Raw genomic sequence first — 24,408 nt, 5'->3', positions numbered from 1 at the left:
GTAGGGTTAGTTCATGTAAAATAATGCGCATTTCTATGATTTTTTTTCGATGAAACAGTTAAACCTATTTTTAAAGGTCGAAGAAATATCATAGTATCACATTTAGAGAATATTCTGTTAAAGGTTTCATGGAGAAGTATTAAGAAACACAAAAATGGCAGCCATTACTCTGCAGTCTCTTGGAAAAAAGTTGAATTGCGGTGACCCTCATAACGTGGGTTATGGGGAGAACGCTTTGAAGCGTGGAAATCTAAATACTCCCAACTTCCTCAATTTAAAATACATTTTTTTAAATATAAAATAATTTTTTTTTATTTAAAAAGTTATTGTATTAAACTTTGCACATATTAGAATTTTTTTAATTTTAATTATAACATCTAATAACGAGCTTACAATATTCTCATAAGTATTTAGTAAACTTAAAGCACGTACATACTAAATTTAAAATTGCGAAGAAACAATGAAAGCACAATAAGAGTGAGGAATAACAATAAAATTACAAGTGCGGTTTTATTTTATTTGAGTACCAAGAAGTGAAAGTAACAGGCGGTCTCGCCATCAATGTCACTAACTAACCCTCAACAGAGAAATACGAAACAACACTCGACGCCCAGAGTCACTGTCATTGAAAGCATTTTGCATTGAGTGAGCAAGCAAAACAAAACTTAAGTGAAAAAAAATATTGTGGCTGGAAACCAAATTAAAAAAAAAATGTGAAATGTAAGAATTAGATAGAAATATAAACACAAAACGATAAACGCAACAGTTGACATTGCTCTAAGATTAAAGCGTCAGTTGGTGAAAAAAATGTTAAAGTTCAAGTTTTTCATATCTCCATTTTTTCACGTTTTTTAATGTAAAGTCGGTAGTATGTTTGCAGCATTGAGTAAAACTGTCTCCGCAAGTTCAACCAGCTGATTGTGTTAATGCCTAAGGTAACGGTACGCTAATGAATATAATTGACTGTACACAGTCCTTAGCAATAATCACTGAAATAAAGCATACTTAATTTGTTTAATGTTAACTTTAGCTGTGTGAGTAGCCCTTAACTCAACTTTACCATTCTTCTAAAAATTTTCACGTTTTGACTGTATATCCTAATGCAACAATAATAATATTAAAGTACAAGCTCAGAGTATGAAATGAAAATTGAAATTTACAGTTATTTATGCTATATAAAATTTCGAGCCTAATCTAGCACCACTAAACCGAACGAAAATAAGTATTTAGTACTTAATTCAAATTTTCACAGTTTGCCTTTCTTTGTTTTGTTCAAGTACTTATTTTCAATCCGCCAAGGTTGACATGTATGGTGTGCGACCATGCTGGCCCCAAATATGTCAATGCGAGAGCTTTAATTGAATTGTTTGTTCATATCACATAGTTTAAGCTGATATATATTTTGTTACCTCTTCGAGATTCCTTATACGTCGTCACAGTTAGCTTGCTGGTTGCCTAGAAATAAAATAAGTCTCGCTACAGAGCATACTAGGGGGGCTACATATTGTTTAAAAGTGAGCCTGGCCCCGCCCTAAATAGTTTAATGTATACACTTTTTAAACCGCGAAACCTAAATCAATCATAATGAGTGAAAAAAGTATTTTTAATAAAATATTTTTAATAAAGTATTTTTAATACGTTTTTATACGTTGGAAAAATGGCTAAAATCACATAATAACAACGTCAACTTTCAATATAACGGTTATGTTGAAAACTACTAAAAGTGTGACGAAAAAAAGCATCGCAAGCATTAAATTTCGCAACCAGTATGGTAGAGAAGGGTTATTTAAAAGCGGGTGTAAAAATTGGACAGTTGGCATTGCACTACCCACCTTTAGGGAAATCCTATATCCCAGAAATTACTCAACCTATTTCAACCAAATTTGGTTTGGGAGGCTATTTAAACATCTTACGCTGCGAAAATGAGCAAAACCGATGACAACCACGTATACTTTCCATACAACAAATTTTTAAATTCCATTTGATTCTTCCACTTTACAGTATACGAATCAAACAGCAATAAAGCTATTAGAATAAAACTTTGCACAAATAAATTTATCAAGTTGTTCATCTTGCGCCCAAAAATTGTCGAAATCGGACTATAATTTTTAATGGATACCAATCTGTGAGGTTTAATACTGAAATTCTATTTTGTTATGACAGCATGCCCTTGCGCCAAAAATAGGTAAACTCGAGTCAATACTTCCAATAGCTCGCATATAACTAAATTAAATATTGTCGAACTTCAGGTTGACTTTATATCGCCTCGGGTAATATGTAAGAAATCTTAATTTAGAAATCAAATTCAGAAAGGGCAATAATTTTAATTTTAATTTAAAGTTTTTCCTGAAAGTATCTCCTTCCTCGGCTTTGCTCCTTGGTTTCATCCGATCTTAACCCTTCTTTACTTGTTTATTTATTGCAATCGTATGAACCACATCTGGGAATGTACTTTTGAGGGACACTTTTCTTATCTCGCTGCACGTTTGAGCGCCTGACTGCAACCCAAATAAAGGCGACAATTATTTACTTCCCTACGTCTTACCCTCCAACAGGAGTTGAAGGAAATACTATATATATATATATATATATATATATTTATTTACTTCATATACAGGCCTTTGTGCTCTTAAATGCAGATATAAAAGCCGAGGCTTTTTCTTTGTTAACTGAATTGTTTACCACTGCCGATGAACTGTGGCCGGCATACCGTTGAAAAATACTAAATGCATTGTATTTTTCAACAGTATTGTTATAGCAATTAAAATCTTTTCAAAGTTCTAAAAAATTACTTAAATTTTTTAACAGTTTCCTGCAAGAAAATCTTGGATATACCAATACTGTTTTTTCTTCAAAATTTTGAATTTAAGTGCGATTATATATTCTAAGGATATATGTACACGCTATAGTGAAGTATGAAAATTTATATTCACTATAAATATATACAATTTTTACCATACTATGAACACCTGAGTAACTATGTTACAAGTATTATCGAATTTCCAGCTTAAAACATCCTGCACGAAAACCAGTTAGGATAATTAAATAGTTTTGACTACTAAGAAAAATTCTAATAGTTATATTAGTAAATTATAGTTCACTTGAAATGCTTAAGTCAGAATAAATATAATTGAAATTCGCTGTACTGTGTTGGAAGCCAGAGTAATATCAGGTGGTAACAAAGCTCTCTTATTGATTACATGAACACCGTTGCTTGGATCCATGCAAGCAGGACAAGAAATGGTAAAAGTAGAGAACCCATATGTGCAACATATATGACAATGTTCATTGTACTCACACACACACACGATGATCTCACAACATAATCTATGAACTAGTTTGAGTACAAACACAATGCAGATGTGTGGTAAATTAAGTCTGAAAGCAATCAGGAAGAGACTTGCTCAAATTAATTCCAAATCACTCAGCTGCCACGAACTCAAAGAAGCCAACGCTTAAGGGTGATGGGTGGAAATTGAAAAATAAGTTTGTTTGTAACTATGTTCGATAACTATCGAATGCTTAAATCCTTAAAAACTAAACTGAAATTATAAAGAGATAATGTGGGGTATGTGTAGGGGATGAAAACCAAATTGTAATTAAAAAAAATTAAAGAAATATTTACATTGTCATTTAAATGCAAATCCAGCTAAGACTAAAGTGAGAATATGGAGAAATCGTATGCATTTAAAAACTAACGCTAACTGACTGAAGATGAGAAATAAAGCATTCTTTTGCTTGGCATACCACTTCAGAAAGCAGGTAAATTTCCCGAAATCGTATCTGTTAGTTTGATTCGTGTTTTATGCAATGCAGTTTTAATCAAACAAATTTTTTTTAAGCAGATTTTTGCCTGAAGTTTTAAATAAACCATTATACAAGTAGATCTTAAATAATTTTTATAAAATTAATTCAATTTTTTATTCTTATTTGAAGTGAATGATGATGTGCGTGATGATTGTGGAATCGATAGCAGTCCTTGATTTTAGTGGTTAATCTTTTAGGGCTGTAGGTGTATGCGTTTACATTTTTAATTATTCACCGTATTATTAATTGCAAAAGACTTGGCAACAGCTTAAATTAATAAGACTGCATTAATTAGTGATTATATAAGGCATGACGCATAACAAGCAAATAAGCTTGATCATATGACACATTGATAGCAATTCGTGTTTAATGAACTGTACTTATTAATATGTGCTTTGTTTTAATTTTGTACATATGTGCTTCATATCCTGTAAATATGTTTTGTTATTTTTTTTTAATACAAAAGCATTGAAGTACTTTTCCGCGTAATTAAGTCATATGGAGAAGCACATCAAAAAGCCGCAGAAATAAAAATAACTGGATGTCTGTGCCTTCAAGCTGATATTTGATGATGTATAAATATGAGGCTTGACAATCAGGGTGATATTTTGAATTATTCAAAGGAATAAGTATTATATAAAGAGAATATTTTTGTTTAAATTAAATATTGAAATTTTTATTATGTTTAATATTTATTTTAGTTACTTCGGCTCATATGATTACCAAAAACTGAAAAAGTGTATTCTTAAGATGCCACGTTTGTCGTAAATATGGAACAGCATATCTTTTTAATATATAAAAAATTTTTGTTCGATCATGTCGATCGTTTTTTAAGGCATGTGGTTTTCAGGTAGAGATCCAAGGCCTCAATCATGTCGGACTTATCTGTGTAGACAAGCGACTTCACAGAACCCCACAAAAAATAGCCCATCCATAGAGCACACCCAACAGTTGACGATATAACGGCGTTTCCATAATATTTTGTGGATTATTATGCCTCTAAATGCGACAAGCTTGTTTATTAACGTACCTATTCATCGCTAAACAAAATTTTTTTGTTAAAATCGGAATTGGTGGCCATTCTGTTTCAGGCCCAAATTGAGTAGAATTGAAGTAACATCTGTCAGAAAACCCAACTCCGAAAAAATTATTGGTTAATTGAAGACCACAAGTTTAAAAAACACAATAGTTATATTCCGGGATTTGTCTTATAGTATATGTATGATCTTTTTCCGAATTCTTTCTAAATATTTCGCAAAAAATATAAAAGATTATATACCCTTGATCCATTCAATACCCAGCTAAAATCAAGAAATCCCTAATATGTTCTTGTTTTTATTAGGAAAAAATAAGAAAATATTTAGTTCGAAATTGTAATTCGATTGTTTTAGTTTTGTTCGTTTTAGCTCTTTGCAGTATATTTTCATGGTAACTGTTGTCTGATTTTATTTTACAGAACCCTAGAAAAGGAAAGAGCTTTTACAGTTGTTGGTAAAAGCTAAACGGCCAATAACAAAAGGGTTTAAATCTTTTTCTCTCATTACTTAAATAAATTGACTTTTGTAACTTGTCTCTAACACCTTCAGGCCTTCACATCTACACTTTCTAGATATGTTAATTACTTCATCCCCTTTACTCACCTCATTCTTTCTTTCAAATAAAATTTCTAACGTCACTAATCTTTGCACTTTCATTAAGAGAAAAATGAGATTAGTCAAAAGCAGCAGGCGTGAACAAGCAAACAAGAAAGGGTAAAAAGAAAAGCAAAAACAAACAAAACATAAAGGCAAAAATACAAAAAATTGTATACACAAGTCTTTGTCTATTAATTTTTTTTATTTTAATGTGTTTCTGAGTTAACTTTAAAAGAATTGTTATTATTTCATACAAGTAAATTTTACATTTATGGATTTCATTAGTGATAATTCAAAATTTCTGCACAAATTTACGTTTAAAATTTATTGGATTATCTTTGATTGATTCGATGATTCAAATTTCCTAATTCCATTTCACAACTTCAATTTTCTTAACGCAATTACACTAACTTACCCATAAGCACAAGAATACAGATATACATATTCCTTATTATATATGTATGAGCGAAATGTGTACATTTGTCAAAGCTTCTCGATAGCAATCAGGCATTAAAATTTAATTAATGCGGTTTAACTACACAGTAGAAGAGATTTCAGAAGATTACAGAGAAGAAACAGCAATTATGGCAAATTTAATTTGTGGTTTTGAAATCGATACTGCAGAAGTATTTGTATAGCTTAAGTTGCGTAAGTATTTGTACAGCTTACGTTAATATATGCACGTCTTTGCTCCTCGACCGTTTGGGATGATGAAATATAATCTCCATATATACTCATCAATTTTGCTCACTTTTTATTTATTTTATCGATAAGCTTCCATAAGTAGATGGTTTTCTTTTTCAAATGATTCCCCGAATATGGTGATTGTTGGAAGTTGGGCGTGGTATCAAATTTGGTAATATATTCATATAAGTTTCCCATATGTGTATGTGAATGTTTTTGATTATAACCATAGAAATGAGTGCGGTTGACGTAAATATTTACTTAGCATTATTTAAATCAGTAAGGCATGCAGCTGTTAGCACCGAGTTGGCAAATGTAAATAATATATGTTTGGGAAAAATATTATCATATATCAAATAAACTTATTATTTGTTTGCTTATTACTAAATTTTTTAATAGAATTTCTGGAAATGACAATTTCGTTATTGCTACTGTCGAACACAGCAATATTGATAGATATTGCACGTGTGGTACAAAACTAAATCAAGCTTAGTAAGAAGAGGTCCTCCACATAAGTGAAATAATATCAAAGCTGCTTACAAGTTTTAGTTGGATCTATGAAATGTTAACGTAACTTGTTAATAAGAAAAGATATAGAAACATGATGTGGTATTATATACAAGTTTATATACAGCTGTGTTCACAAAAATAGCAGTGCAAGAAATGCAATCAAGTAATATTATTTTTTTTCAAGTTTCGTTACGATTATTCCAACGTCTACGCATTGTTGTTGTAGAATGGAATGTGTATAAGGAAGAAACGAAAAAATCCCGTTAGATTTGCGAGATTTAAGCAAATGAACAACTCTTTTTGCTAGAAGCACCAGTCTTCGGCTGTTCATTAAAATAGCAGAATTAAATGATTCATAATGCTTTAAACTTTAAAGAAATTTCCGAAAATCGTGGTATCCGACGTAAAACCACGCCTCATGAGGACCGATCTATTGTGCGATATAGCAGGGCGCAGCCTTTTGCATCGTCCAGCAAGATAAAAAATGACTTAAGCTTGAATGTTAGTGGCGTTACTATTCGGCGACGTCTTAAAGAACAAAATCTCAAAGCGTGCCATCAACGAAAAGCTCCACTGTTAGCCACCAGATATGTCAAAGCACGTTTGGAGTTCGCCAAAAGTCACCTTAATTGGCCCATTACAAATTGGCGAAATATTTTTTATACTGACGAAAGTAAAATTGTGTTATTTGGTGGAAAGGGCCCCAGACAACATGTCAGACGTCCACCTAACACAGAGTACGATCCTAGGTACACTTTGAAGACAGTTAAACACGGCGGATTGAGTATTATGGTGTAGGCATGTTTTTCTTACAGTGGAGTGGGCCCTATATTCATGATTGATGGATCGATCTGTATATGTTAACATATTAGAAAACATTTTGTTTCCTTGTGCCAATTAGGAAATGCCACTAAAATGGACGTTTCAACAAGATAACGACCCCAAACATACAAGCAAACTGGTCAAAAGCTGGATGGCATCAAAGCGGATCGATCTTATGTCATGGCCTGCGCAGTTTTTGGATTTAAATCCAATTGAAAACCTATGGGGAGATGTTAAACGATATGTTGCAAATGCAAATCCAACATCTCGATCACAGCTTTGGGAGGTTGTTCAAAAATCATGGGAGCGGATCCCTGTCAAGCGCTGCCAGGACTTGGTGGATTCTATGCCTCGCAGATGCCAGGCCGTATTAAAAAATAATGGGTACACGACTAAGTATTAACCCAAGCAAACAAATTAAAATAGTTTTTTGGAGTTCAACAATGTTTTTTTCAACTAATTCCACTGTTTTCATTACTCACTGCTATTTTTATGAACAGCTGTAAACAGCACTTTTTTGTTTAAATTAATAATGTAAAAAAAAATAACAACATTTTGAATAATAAATTCATTTGTTTTTGTTTAAAATAATCGCAAAGTTAAAACAAAATTAAATTTGTGAACATTCATTTACTTTTTGATATATAAAATTAAATTTAAAGTTGCAGCTCATTAGCACTGCTATTTTTATAAACACAGCTGTATATATTATAAACAAATAAATACGTATATTTGTACACACCGTATGAAAAATAAATATATTAATATACATGTTTTGGGAATTAATTTCTTTTATTCGAAATTACTATGTTAATAACTCAAAAGTTGTAGAAGTCTGAGCAGTTTGTATTGTTATTTCATCAAAAATATTATGAACTTCTAAGAGCAAAGTGAAACCATGGTGTTTGCAAAATATATAAGCAAGAAATCTCAATTTTACAAGGTGTTTTATAATTATACAGCTTTCAAACGCAAAAATAACTTTCTTAAAACATTTAAATCGTACTAGAATATACTGATAATGTGCAATAAAATATTGTGATATCAGTTTGTCATTATCGCTGTAATTGTGAAAACCGGCTTCATCTCGATATAAGACCTAGATTGAAATTTCCTAATGCAAATTAGTAAGAGTTTGAAATTATGTCCTTACAGCAACTGGTGCACAGGCATATATTATATATCTATTTATGTATATATGTTAACTGTATTTTGTAACAGCTGTCATAAACATGTATCACCAAAATGTAACCATTCAACATTCTTGTGGTTTTGTGCTGACGTTGACAATATCTCACGATTTAGTGCAAGCTTATTGTGCAAAAGCAACAAGTATAGCGAGCTAAAATCAGCAATGGTGTTTATATTTTTGAAAAAGCTGTATAGGTTTACATACTTCATGATGCGTCCATACGGGAAGAATTCTCCTTCATATGATACTTTTTCTTCTTCTCTTATATTTCAAGTCTCGCAAAACGTTTATATTAGTAGAGTTACTAAGAGGTGTTGATGCATATTTTGTTCATGTCAAAAAAAATGTGTCATTATTGTCTTTGTTGTTGGTGTGTTAGAGAACTTGGAGTTAGTTAGTGGGACGAAAAGTGAAGAGAGGCACTGTTTTCTGTGTAATAAAAAACTGTCTTCGATTCGATCAGCATGACTGGCTGAGTCAACTTAGCTATGTTCGTCTGTCGGTCCTTCTGTATATACGCAAACTAGTTTCTTAGATTTTGAAATATCGATCTGAATTTTTGCTCACGTCCTTTTTTCTCCGAGAAGCTGTTCATTGGTCGGAACCGCCGATATCAGACCATTATAGCATATAGCTGCCATGCAAACTAATCGATTAAAATTGAGTTCTTGAATGAAAAAGGTTCTTTACGAAATTTCGCAGAGATTATTATCCAAGCTATTGCTAAAATCTTCGAACCTATGGTTCCGATCGGATCTCTATAGCATACAGTTTACATTCAAATTGACAAATCAAAATCAAGATAAAGTTCTTTTTATACTTAAACTTTTATGCTATAAAAAACGCACCTGTGAAGGGTATTATAGCTTTGCTGCAGCAAAAATTAACGTGTTTTCTTGTTTTTAATTTGTCACTCATACGCAGCGAAGAAAAGAAAATAGTTTTTTTTCCAATTTTATTGAGCCTTGGATATTAATTGACTATGTATTCCTGCACTGCAATGGTTTAACTTTGAAAAACTACTGCTTTCCATCAAAGTGTTCACCTTCTATGCTTACCAACGGACAGCATTAATCCGATTTTGAAAAATTGCTATCTTGACGTTTAGTGATGTAAAATGTTACCTTTAACAAGAAAGTCCTTGCGTCAGTTATTATGTGCCGTGTCTGATATTTGCTGGTTTTTCATTGTGAGTTCTAGTTTGTGTTAGTATTTCTGCTAAGTTAAGCTAGCTGCTATTATTAAGAAAAAATAATTTAAATTACTTCAGCATATTAAGAAAAAAAATTCCTACCGAAGCAGGTGTTGCTAGTGGCAGAATATACTAGCAATTGCCCGTGTGAAACGATTTTCAGCTTGTGTTATATTTCACTCGAATTTTATAGTAAATATGCACATCGTCTTATGAGTAAACTGTGTATATTTACTCATCTTCAGTAATGACGGATCGCATAATATGGACTCATACAATCGAACTAGCCACATATGCAATCCCATTGCAGTGTTGTACTGGACGCATAAATATGTATTTTATTTTGAAACCAAAACAACACCACGAAAGTTCTATGTATGGGTTTTTGCATAATCTAGGCAGAAATTAAACAAGCACAATGATATGCTTTTTAGCTTTTGTTAACCGGATTGCATGCAAATGTCAAATTCAATCATTGGCAAAGTTAATGAAACAAGATAATGTAAATTAACACAACCAACTGGTAATTAAATATATCCAATACGTACATGGTTGAACTGGTTCACGAGTGACACCTTAACAGTGGCTAACGTTGAAAACTTAAAGAGATTAAAAGTTAAAAATTGAATTGCGGTCGTATATTGTTGTATACACGATATTTAATTACACGATATTAAATTAAATAACGTGCATTAAAAACATGGCAAATGAATGAAAACGGAAATTTAAAAAAAAAAAATCTATAATATAACATATTAAAGAAATAATTGCATACAATTGAGGGAAATATGTTCAAGTGTTAAGAGCGAACTTCGCCTGTCACGCACTGCTACTTAGTACATTTTTTTTGTATATTACCTGTTTGCGAAAATCTTGAAGCGATTTTTTTACGTGGCTTTTCGCACAATAACTAAAGGACTAAAATCTGCTGCTTTCAGTGGTAACATATAAATGCTTAACGAAATGCTTATATATTTTAGGTCAAAAACAGTGTCTTCATATCCTACCTTATCCACTAAGCTGCGTGCTTCTCTATTTCCAAGACGATTTTAAAGTCATATAACAAAAAAAAAAAAAAAAAGAGCTTACCAAAGTTTAGTGGGAAAGAATTAAAAAGAAACGAGATTTTCAATTGAAAATTAAGCTCTTTTAAGCTTTGTAGTACCATAATTGCTACTTGGGTGTCGTTAAGAACTTGGAAAGGTTTTTTTGTTTTTTGATTATTACATGAAGATCTCGCAATTTAGAAAAAAATCGATTTGTTGCGATTTCTTCTTTGAAGATAAATAAATATAATGTGCATTTACAAAATTTAACGGATTTCAAAAATCGGCAATTATTTTCAAAAGGTAAAGATTCCCTTGATCCCATAGCCGATCTGAAATAGAACCTTCGATCACAGGTATCGGTGAGGAAGATATTTCTACTTAAAATTATCCAAAAACGAAAAAAATTTATTTTTACAATAGATGAATAAAGGAAATTATCAAAGCAGTAATCAAAATTCTCCAGACGGCTTTAAAAATTGTATTCCGTTGATCGTTTTCTGACCACACCATGTCTAAGAAAATTTTCAGTTGAACGGTTCAATCATTTCGGAGAAACATTCCTCACCGACTCTGAAAATATCGTTGCGAGAGAAACGCGTTTAAAGTTTTAGGAGCCGATTACAATAAGTTAAACAATTCTTTCAAATATGCTCATTTCTCCGAAAATATATACCAGATCAGAGAATTAGAATCTTAGAATTTTTGGAGAATATTTTCAAATATACGTGGTTGTGGTTGTCGCTCTTAACTGTATATAAATAAAATTAAGTGTAATGAATTTAATAATTTGGTTTAGATAAAAATGTCAAATATTTAAAAGAAAGTCAGTGAGTATGCACCTTAACTGTTTGTCAATTAGTTTTAATATAATCAAGTAATCGGATTTCAGCTCGACGATTTTTTGCTTGTATTGGAACTCAAAAGTACATATAGGTGTTTTTGTAGCGGCTATGAAGCAGCTGAGTTGAGGTACATACATTTTTCTTTTAAATTATCTCTTTTCAATGTATGTGTCTAACTTAGTAAAACGACTGGCTTTCACTTCACTTTACATATATTTATGGGTGATCAGCATAGAATAATCTTTCTGCCTGCCCGAATTAAATATCCAATGAACGTTTTATTTTCCGTGATTGATTTTTTAAGATTTTTTTTCTGTTTTAAGGCACTTCCGGCAGCTTTCGAACGCCAAAGTAACATTTTGCAGTTAAAATAAGGTGAGTGTGGTTTTATTTGATACTAGGTTGTGAACGTGTAGAATAAATATACTGTCATGTAGAAAACATAAATGATATATTGATTTGAATTTGAAAATATTTCCTACTACAAATAATTTATACTCTAGTTATTCTTTAGAACCAGCTTAACCTCATTTCCAACTCACAAGTAAGAGAATAATTAAGTTTGCAGGCTGGAATCTACGTACAAATTCTTTAAGCTACCCAATTACTGACCTTCGCCATAGTCTATTCTAACTAACCATTTTTGTTTCATAGAGAGCGCAAGGTTAACAGGCAAAATTCGCTTTCATTGAATATACCTTTCTGCTAACATACCTAAATACACATATTTCGTTTTCGTTTTCAACTTTAAAGGATGAAGATAATATTAAATAAATTTCATTGAATTTGTAAAAAGATAGCTCAGAAAATCTACCGCTGACGCTTAGTGAGATGGGCAAATTTTGACCGAAGTTGGTGAAAGTCCAAATAAACAAAGAAAACGGTATTGGAGGAGCAAAAGTCAATAAGTATGCGCATACATTTATCGAAAGTGAATTTAAAATGAACTCTTGTGAAGAGTGTAAATCAAACAAGGGTGAAAGTTTAACTGAAAGAAGCAGAAAAACCTTAAGTTGTTTTGAAAGGTCAAAATGCTAAGTTGCGTATAGTACCAGCTGTGGTCTTGGTTACTTATTGAGATTATGTTCTCACACTGTGTGAATATTTGTTTAGCAGAATGAACAGAGTTTTGCTAGCAATACTTGTACTTTAGTGTTGTACTAGTTATTTCTAAAGGTTATGCAAATATACATATACATTTACAATATATATTAACAAAACATATAAGAGTGCTTGTGCGTTTGAGTAACGTTTTGCGCTATTGATAATATCAGCTAAATTTATAATAAAACAGCAAACTAAATTCAATCAAACCATAAAGATATGTTAGTTACAAAAACAATATTTTTATACATTCAAAATAAACACGATTTGATCATCTTTGGTAGCACTATAACCACTGAATGTTATAAATTATGGACATCCAAGTTCTGTGTCTTTAATCACTACCACACACCGAATATTGTTTTAACTTTTAAAAGCACTCCACTAGACTGTAATGCGACTTCTTACCGTTTTTCATTAATTTCAGTATTAATATTTTTCAATATGAGTGTTTTCATTTTAAGCGTGGTTTTGACAAAAGCACAGATTTGTTCCGCATAAAAAATTAATAAAAATTCTACAAGATCCATGCTAGTAATTTATGCATGGTTCAAAATTGTGCCCCAACTTTTCGACCTACTTAAAATTCCCAAACATCACCCGTTTTTATGCAATATATATTCTGTTACTTAGGCTCAATATCATATCTTATGAAATTTAAAAAAAAGCACCAAAACTTTTTTTTAGAAATAGTTGATGAATCATTAAAATTATTTACTTAATATGTATTTGGTTTCATTTACAATATCCAGTCACCTTTTTTAAATGATAATTTGTCTTTCATAATATTAAATTTTTGGTTACGTATACGCACCGCTGCTCTTTAGCATGATTTGAGTTCTGTTTCTACAAATTTTATTACAGCAAATATAATGATACATATTTGCCCTTTTCATAAACATTACCATAGTAATCATCGCTATCACCAACCCACTCTTTATCTTTTAAATTGAGCCAATTCCTCTTTATCACAACACCTTGTATTTACTTTTTCTAATTTATTTGAATTTCATTGCTTGGCTGCTGGTGTCATAACTTATTTGTCAGCAGTTGGCCTTGCGGTTGTTTTGATTTGGTTTGCTTTACCGGTTGGTTAGTTGCTTGAGCGCTCCGTTTTGTTTTTGTTTTATGCATATTCAAAAATCGAAGAAGCAAACTGACAGTGATATCTGCACACGTAAAATTATCACATTTTTAATAACATTAATTAACTCTGGCCAAAAAGAAAGGGGCAAGCAGCTATTTTTAGCAAATCCTAATTGCCTGTCAATTCTAAAATTTCGAGGTTTGTCATCTGTTGTCAATTTATTTCATTGCGAGGCACATATAATATATTATATAATATGATGAAATCAAGAATACAGAATGATTCTATTGAAATAAGCGCTCAACGGCAAGCGAAATAAATTGTGGTTATTTTTTTCAGTGATTTTTATAGGTTGAATACTTTTTGGTAAGTTCGAAATATTGGATGTTTTAAATTGGTTCATGAATCTAAAGATATACATATAATGACTATTCAAGGCAGCGACGTAATCAATTATCCTGTTCACTTTTAAAAGCTATAGAAATAATCAAAGCTTTATAACATATATTTTCACATTAAAAGCTGTTTATGTTTAAGATCCAGCTAACTAAAATTAGTAGAAATAAGAAAGGGTTTAAGTTTTCTTGAAATAAATTAATTTTGAGCGGCAGTGATAGCTAATAGGATCATTTTAGCAGGTGATAGGATCATTATAGCAGATCCGATCTTAATAATTTCACCGAAGATATCACGTCAAATTAAAAAAGTTTTCCATGCGTCTTACAAACTTTGTGCCGAACTTAATATATCCTGTTCAGAGTATAAAATTGCTACCAGAAAGATTTTTCTTTTTTTTTGAATGATTGTGTGCAACTACTACTAGTTGACTACTATGTAGTTACCTTTATTCATCTTCCTCGCTAAGTTCATCTACTTCCTTCTTTTATGCTTACCTTTTTCACATCAATGGAAAAGTTGTTACTATTATCGATAACTATGTTAATTTTCGTTGTTCTTTTTATGTCAAAATTATACATTGTAACTATTTGCAGTGGATTTACATGTGAATAACTCAATCGACTGTTGAGTGATCCGTTCATTCACATTACCAAATGAAGTATAGAATGAGCAATTTCTTTATTTTGCTACGCATCGAAAGGAACTACATATTTGTTTATCTGCTCGATGACGTTGCAAGCTGCATCGCAGAATCAAGGAGAGCCAAGTCACAACAATAAGTGAATTATACCCACTTTTTTGTTACCCTGCACTAGAATAGATGTCAGGAGATATTTGCTGACAATACCACCTGTAACGTGTTTGAGTTTTATTTCGTCTTGCTCTGTTTTGTTAACTATCAACCAACTTATCATATACATTTTCATTGCTATCATTGAAAGCAACGATAAAGTTTTAAACACGCTTTTTCTACATTGCAACGCTTTCCCCCTTTGTGGGTTGTCTTTACATTGACTAGCAAGTTTTGCTGCTGTGGACGTAAGGATATAAAATGTTGTTGTTTGTGCTTGGATTCACTAAGAGTGGCATGTGCTTTTACACCGTTTTCAATTTACGTGGAAAAGTTTTGCGTTGCTGTCTTCGCTAGCATAATGAATATTTTGGTGATTTGTTAGTTTTCTTTCATTCAATCATTTAAAGATTTTATTTCACAACTTATATTTAATTTTTATATTAATTTTTTCAATATCTGTCCATTTTTATTCAATCGTTGCGGGTTAACTAAGATGTTCTTATCATGTCTGGTGAAGGCTAAATTTTTATTACTTATTTTACTAAAATTCTTGTGAAAAATATTTCTTTTCAGAATAAATCACGCTTTTGTTTACACAAGATTTAAATATATTGTAGTAGTTAAGTAGTTTTGATTTCTAAATTAAATTGCTTAGCATTGTTTTGTTTTCTCGTTTCGCTTCTTTGATTTAACCGACCTCATTTCATCAAATTATTGAATATTATAAGCCAAAACTCTTCACTGGTACATTCATTATAGTGTGGTATACACTCTAAGCAGTTTACGAGATTCTCATGCTTATGCCGGGAAAATATTTTATGTCAAACTCATAAGGACCGATCATTTGGGCAATTTTTTTACAAAAAAGTAAGGTTAAATTTTGAGGCTAAAAAAAAATTATGAGATAATGAAGTGTTTAGGATTTTGAAGTTGAAGTTTGAAAATGTGCAGACTTCTTCGTTATATCACATTTGACGTTCTCCAATTTCGTACATTTTAATTCTTTTACTGTAGAATAACTATACCCCATGTTTCTCAAACCTAACCGATACATCAGAGGTCCTTTGAAGTATATAAATAAATGATTAGCGTAACGAGCTGAGTCGATCTAGATATGCACGTCTGTCTATCCATTTTCCTTTTATATATTATATATAATACTTGTATATGGTACACAAACCAATCTCTCAGTTTTTGAGATATTGATCTGAAATTTTGCACACGCTCTTTTCTCTTCAAGTGGCGAAATTTTGCATAGGTTATTATCCAAAGCATCGCAATAACCGCCGAACATATTGTTCAGATCGGTCCACTATAGCTTATAGCTACCATTCAAACTGACCGACCAAAATCCAAATAAAGATTGTTTATACCCTTTATGCATCCATGTAGGCTATTATAGCTTTGGTGCACCCGAAGTGAACGTTTGTTATTAATTTTTGCTTGTTGTCATTCAAATTAGACTGTTAGTCGAATTGTAGAGATATGTATTCTATATCCATTTAAAGGTGTCTTTTTCTTCTCATGATTTTTATCGAATTCAATTTGAATATTATAGTCAAAATATATAGGCACTTTCTATATACGAGTATGCTGACAACCGCAGTGTGCACTATACAAGTATGTACACCACTGTAGGTGTATCACACATCTTTGAACTTTACCTGTTGAGGTGACATTGGAATTATTATTACGAATATGTTGTATTATTACAAATTTCATGCATTTCCTCTTCATTAGTGTTGCACTGTACAAACATATACTCATGTATGCAGCAATATTATTATATTTGTGTGGCTGCTCCGGTCCAGCACAGATGGTTTGACTCTTGCGGTAATGCAATAAACTCGAGGCAGTCAACCGAAATATTCTGGCTTCTGAATTAAAAAGATAAAGTTATTGCCGTCCAACGTAATGCATTCGCAATGCAGCCGGGTCCTGGAGATAATGATGGCCAAATACACTACTGGCACCATGTTCACGAATACTTCTGTTAAAGTAATAATGTACTTGTATATGTAGTGAAAGTGACAGTTTTAACATATGAAAATTCTAATATTGCTCTGCACCATATGAATATATATTAAATGAATTTGAACACTAATTTACATGAACACTAAATTTCACAGCCTAACTTTCCTCTTACCACAAATATTTTATTGTTATACTTTTTTGCATGGGTAGCCGCGTACACAGAACATCTTTATATTTTATATATCATAGGTTAAGATAAAAATATTTCATTAAAGATAACTTCATTAATTATAATTTTTTATCGTTACCGGTTCTAGTTCCAAAATAGAAGAGCTGGAGAAGAAATAATGAAACTTAAGTGCTCAACTTGTGTTCATCTGCACTTCTTTTGGCTAATTTATAGCCGCTATGGATTACTTAAAGCTCGTCCACTTAATAATTATGTGGGCAAAAGCAAGTCGTTTATAGTATTTTTATTTTCATTTATTACTTTTCGTTGGAGAACATTTACATATTATTATTTTAAGGGGTGTAGAGCAGCTGGTGATTTATTCTAATTTTTGACTAATTTTGCCTAGAATTACATATTTTAGATGTTCATCGAAGCCAAGCCCATGTTTTCCATACTTAAGATATTTGAGGTTTATTTCTCCATTTCCATTCCCTTTACTATTACTTTACTTGAAACCTAAAAGTTACCGTCGGTTGAAGCAGTTCACGCAAGAAATGTAAGCCTAAGATATATTGGGTTGGCAACTAAGGAATTGCGGATTTTATATTAATTAAATTAAATAACTTTATTCTGTAATGTATTGCCCATTTTGATCAATAACCTTTTGCCATCTTTCAGGCAGCATCATAATCCCACGTTCATAAAGCTTCTATTTTTTATTAGCAAAAAACTGAATCAGGTACGATTTGACATCATCATCAACGAGTTTTGTAAAGATCGAAACAAAAAGGAATTCGATGGTACAAGGTCAGGACTATATGGTGGATGTGGCAAAACATCCCAACCAAGCTCCCATAATTTTTGCCGAGTGACCAAAGATGTGTGGCTTTGTATTGTCATGATGGAATACAATACCTTTTCGATTTATCAATTCGGGCCGCTTTTATTCAACTGCATTGTTTAATTTCGTTAGTTGTTCAATGTAGGCAACAGAATTGATTGTTCGGTTGGGTGGTAAGAGTTCAAAGTAGACAATTCCTTTATAATCCCACCAAACTGATAACAAAACCTTCTTTTGATGAATACCAGCTTTTGATGTTGTTTGAGCAGGTTCACCTGGCCTGCTCTACGATCTTTTCCGCTCGATATTGTTGTAAACAACCCATTTTTCATCGCCAGTTATCATTTGTTTTAAAAATGGATAATTTTCATTACGTTTCTTTAGCAACTCGCAGCTGTTAATACGTTGCGTTAAATGCGTTGCATTAAATGCGTTTCTTTCAGTTCGTGAGGAACCCATGTATTGAGTTTTTGAACATAGCCAAGTTGTTTTAAGTGATTTTCAATGCATGTATGTGATACATGAAGCTTCTCTGCAATCTCACGTGTTGTACTGTGACGATCCGAATCGATTATTGCTTTGATTAGGTCGTCATCAACTTCAACTGAACGACCAGAGCGTTTTTCATCTTTGAGTGAAAAATCACCAGAACGAAATTGGGCCAACCAATTTTGACACTGCCGTTCTTTTATGACTTCGTCGCCATAAACTACACATAACTTTTTGTGAACTTGCGATGCGTTTTTCCCTTTGCGAAAATAAAAAGGCAAAATGTGACGTAAATGTTCCTTTTGTCTTAACTTTTTTTTACTGATTGGCAGCTGAATTGCCAGCTATCAAATAACAAAATGTGTTTTACATTTGGATTACGCCAGCAAGCCTAAAAATTCAACTGAAGCCATCTACAAGTGAAATCCGCAATTACTTAGTTGCCATTCCATTATTATAACAAGAAATAAAAAAAAATAGTAACTTCGGTTCACAAATACAAAATATTCCTTACAAGAACTTTGATTGGTTGGTGTGTATGGCAGATAGATGCTATAGTGAGTCAATCTGAACAATTCCTTCGGAGGTTGCACCGATGCAACGTCAAATGAAAAAGTCTTCCCTACAAGCACCTGATTTCGGTCGTTCAATTTGTATAGCAGGTATGTGCTATGGGGGACTGATATCGACCATTCCGACAAAAGAGTAGCTTCTTGGTAGAGAAAAGTAGGGGACTAGTTCACGTATATACATTTATAGGGTCTCCGTTTGGGTGTTACAAATATCGTGACAAACTTAATATACCTCGTTCAGGGTATAAAAATCAGCATTGACTACAATATTTCACTTATTAAATCGAGTATAAAAATGAAGCCCTACAAATTATGTTCAAATTTTTTCAAAGCCTTTTTAAAGCAAATGCTTTACTTTTATTGGAAAATTACGATTTGTGAAGATTTCTCTTCATGATTATTGCTGAAATTAGTGCCGAAAAATGGGTTAAGCGGTTTCTTGCCAAATTATGTGAGTCAATAATCCTTGCAAATCAGAATTGAGTGCCAAAAAATAATTAAATTAAAACAATAAATTTTTACACAGGTTCATATTTAGATACTTAAAAAATGTCAAACTCAGCTCTACACATTGTTCCCATTAAATGTAATTTAGTATCCTATGTTTACTTTTATGTTGGGCTAACTTGAAATGTTGACTTAGCAAGTGTGTGCAAGTATGCATACTTACTGTAATACCCACTCACTTATTCAAATTTTTATTTTTGTGAAAGTTAAGTGGCATACCTTTTTGAGTAAGGAGCTGTATTTCTCGAGCACAACTTAGCATACAGAAGTGATTTATTTTTTCATTTATTATATCGCCTTCATAAAGGAAGCTTTTCAACGCAGAAACGTTAAGTGTTTTTTCATTACCATTAAATTTACGCTATGCAAACGGAGATGTAAATATACAAGTGTAAAAAATATCCAATCAAATAAGAAACTGAAGATTTTGGAAGTAACATTTATTATGTTATTAATATCAGTTTTCTGCTTTACCTTAACTTGCGCTTACCTAGAAGTCACCTGGTATGACTAAAAATAACATAAAAGTGAACAAATTTTTTGACATATTCATTTATATAAATACATAAAAGATATTTCGAAAACACTGGTTAATAAAGCATATTGTTCGATAATTTGTTACATGTTTTGTAATATTGTGTTCCCGGAATGAATATTACGAAACTTAATTTGAAATATTTCTAAAAAATTTTACCTTACCTAAACAGCAAAATTTTCATAAAAAAGACCTTATATACCTAATATAGTTTTATTTTCTGCTAATGATATTACAATTAGTGTTATACGTGAATAACATTAAGTGAACTTAAGATTTTACCACATATTTTCTTCACCTTTTAGAAACCTTAAAATATTATATAATGGTTTCGATATATTTGTGTGTGAAGGTGTATATTGAACATTGAATATATGTTGAAAACTTTTCTTAAACAAATGCAATAAATGTCGGAGTTTGTCTAAATTGTTTCGAACAAAGAAACTTTCTACAAGAATGCCAAAATGTTACAAGAATTATTAGCAGCACGTGCGGCGATGGACTACTATGCTGAAAGTGACCAGCTTCGGCTTATTTTAGATATGCGTCTAAATTATTAAATTTAGGCACATACATGAAGTCTTGCGAGTTCATAAATCAGTCTAAATTTCTTAACTTAGTAGGTTAATGATTATTAAGTACGAAAAGATAAATCAAACGATTTCACATTTCATGAATTTATTCCATGGTTTTTATAACATAAGTTTTATATATCGAGCATACTACACTTTTCTTACAATAATATAGGTATTTTGCGGTCAATATTTCTTTCAGCTTATATAAATAAGGAATTCTCCTTTAGCTTTTAGTTTGATGTGATTTTAAAGCGTGTTTTTTAAACTATATTTAATTAGTTTATTGGTTTCTATAGCGTTTAACCACATTTAAATTTGAAAGAAGCGAGAATTTCTTCGTGGTCACAGAAGATAGACTTTGTGCAATGTTAATTAAGACCATAGCAAACATTAAACAAATAGTCCTTACGAGAACAGTTCATATTGCTTCAGTCGAACTTATAACTGCCTTTGCTTTCCGATTGATGATGAATGGTTGATGATTTCGTTTATTTTGCTGAATTCGTTTATTTTTAATTTCTCTGTTTTGTTTTTTTTTATATATATTTTTTTTTTGTATTTATTGCTTATTTAAATAAACGCAATCTTATGCATAATGCAGTGAAACATTACTTGCAGCAGAACATCCCGGCATTGCTGTCACGTGACAAGTCTCATGTCACAAAGCTTGTTAGTGCACTAAGGCTTACAAACTTTCATTGTTGTTTATTCAACTGACTTTTGACAGGCAACAGGTGCACTGCACTATGGTGAAATGGCTTGGGGCACATCGCGTGCTGTTTCTGAGATTTTACTATTTAACTTTACTATATATAAATACAACGACAGCAGATACGTGCGTATTATTAATATAAATACATAGAGAGATATAAATAAAAACTTTTGCATACATTTCAGGGAACTGAAGCATAAATAAAGTGATTTAGAAAAAAGCAAAAATAGTGCAGCTAAAATAATTTAACGTTTAAAGACAACACTGTTATCAGTTATAGTATAAGTGCGTTCAACTGCACAGAATAGAAAAGTTGTGCTTAGAAGCTTTCATATGTAAAGTGTAATAGAATTTAATCAGTCTCCTCCAACGATATACTAATATTTTTGGTTAATAAATTTGATACTTAGTTAGTGTTACAAATGTTGCGTTGCCTGCAGTCATATTTTGCAACACCGTAGTCAAACAAAAAGTGTTGCCCTCGATGGAAGCAGCTATTATTCTTTTGTACGTACTATAACTATGTATATGTTACAGTTATACTCAAAGTAGTATCTGCGAATCCGAGCGACATAATTGGCTTGCTCACTTGACTGCCTTACAGCAAATTGACTAGATCAACAGAACTTAAGTGTTTATGAATGCGATTGTTTCAAATTAATTGAAATTGTAAAGATGAGTTGTTGTGAGTGGGTTAAAAGGAGTTCGCGAGCAGTAGGAACAAGGACAGTTGTGGCAATGTTTTAGAAAAGGCTTCATAGAAATTATGTGAAAGATTTGTTGCTTTTTGTTTTAGTGAGAAAGTTGTTTGCTTGTTATTTCATAATAAATGACATCGTTTAATTACCATCATTACAAATTATCAGCGAAAGCAACGGAAATAATTGCATTTATAGTCAGAGTTCAATACCTGCTATCTTAAGGGCAACAAATATTAACCGTAATAAAACTAGATATGATACTTACCTACATATATAAACGACGTTAATTTTACCCATTTTCTATATATTTGATATTATAACATAGTACATACATAAATGTCCTGTCGTTACATAAATGGTTTTGATTACAATATACAAATTAAACATCAATAAAGTTATCAGAATAAAAATTTGCATAAATAAAGGTATTCCATTTTACGCCTAAAAATTGTCAAAATCGGACTTGAACTTTTCAGCAACCCAAACACCAAATATAGTGCATTGCATATGCTTAATTCTAGAAATCTATATAAAATTCAGAATAAATCTATTTCTCGTACCCTCTTACCTAAAATTAACCCAATTTTAGAATTATAATATATGCATTTGGTTTTGCCAATATTAACGCCTATTTTCGAACACACATATCCACCAGTACGTTTTATTACAATATTATTATGAAAACACAAATTTTGTGGTAGCAGGCATATATTTGCATAATTATATTATTAAGTATTACGTGGTTCGTGGATTTGTGCTACTGAAAAATCAGAAAATACGCAATATGCATATGAGCTTTGCGCGTCGCCTGCTTAATCAATCAGTATTGTGAGAAATAAAACGTACAAATGCTTTTCGGGGCCAGAGCGAATCAAGACCGCATAAGCGAATTCACATTTGCATATGAAATATATTTGATTGATGAAAATAATGTATTTTCACGCCAAAAATTGAAAGCGTTCAGTGTTAGTTTTAAATTCAAATTCAACTTATTTTGGTTAAATAGAGATATATAAAACATATACAAGTTGAATTTTATTTAAACTTGATTTTGTAGTGGAATTGCGATGTTTATGGTGAGTTTGAATTAAACTTTTTACGATTTTCTCCATCAAAGAACTTAGACCAATTTGGGGAATGTTCCGACAGTAGAAATGAAAAAATAAAGGTAGTCGATTTTCTTCTGTCACGCAAAGGTAAAAGTAGTGCAAGCAGTTATCAGAAATCTTAACAAAGCAAAGCCTAAAAATTCCTAACAAAAATTAATCCTACTGATACTTCTATGTCAGCAAAACATGGACTATACCACCAATTCCACTAAATATGCATGCAAAGTTCAATAGATTAAAATCAGCAATATCTTGCTTTTGTAGTCAGAAGAGCTATTCAAAGCAACACAACGAAGCTAAGCGTAGCTTAGCATATTCCACATTACATACATACACGTCGAAAAGTGGTTCTAGATATTCGGGCTGATTGCAAATTCATCGACGTTGCCAAAACGACGGCTTGATGTGGCTGCAGCGAAAGCGACCAGTGAGCGAAATCAGTGGATGCGTAGCTGGTGGAGAAGAGAATTGCTTAAGAGTGAACAAAAATTAACTGTCTATATTATAGCGTACTGTGGTTTCGTCTCAAAACGGCGGAATTTCAATAAAATCGGCTAATCGGCTTCAACTGTTATGTACGAAAATACTATACTACTTAGCAGTAATAGCGTCCACGTTAAGTATTGAATATTTATCATCATGTTGCCATAGTAGTTGCACAGCATAATGGTTTGAAAATAGGTTACTAATAAATTGCGTACCACCATAAAGGCCACTTTGCAAGATTTCTCACTAAATTATGCACCATATTGGTAGACTGATCGTTCAATGCAACTGAAGAGTATTTTGTTCGATTTATATGTTAAATTACATATGAATTTGCATACAAATGTGAGCAAAAGTCATTACTGTCACATCAGAAAATCATAATTTGACAGCTGTCATTTGTGTAATTACTGAATGTTATAGTCAGCATGAGTGTAAAACTGAAAATCGTCGATGACAGACGAGGAAGGCGTTAACTAATGGGTGTGAAGAATATACAGCAAATACATATGTATATAATCGTTTTACGATACATGCACGCCTATTTACTATGAAATGATGGCAGCAGTTGTTTCGTACAACGAAATAAATACTATATAAGTGAGGAAAAAATATTGTAG

The 24,408-nt window shown here is 31.9% G+C and overlaps 1 protein-coding gene across 1 annotated transcript in view; it reads left to right on the top strand.

Moving 5' to 3' along the window:
* The window catches only part of kairos, a 278,053-nt gene that overhangs the window by 89,050 nt on the left and 164,595 nt on the right, over positions 1–24,408 (top strand). Inside the window, exon 3 of the mRNA XM_070109754.1 lies at positions 12,056–12,107. The gene's annotated coding sequence lies outside the window, so the exon portion shown is untranslated. The remainder of the gene's footprint in view (positions 1–12,055; positions 12,108–24,408) is intronic.

Source organism: Bactrocera oleae, chromosome 5 (assembly GCF_042242935.1).
Source record: "Bactrocera oleae isolate idBacOlea1 chromosome 5, idBacOlea1, whole genome shotgun sequence".
In the NCBI taxonomy this organism is placed as follows: Eukaryota; Metazoa; Arthropoda; class Insecta; order Diptera; family Tephritidae; genus Bactrocera; species Bactrocera oleae.
This window is presented reverse-complemented; position numbering and strand designations above follow the sequence as displayed.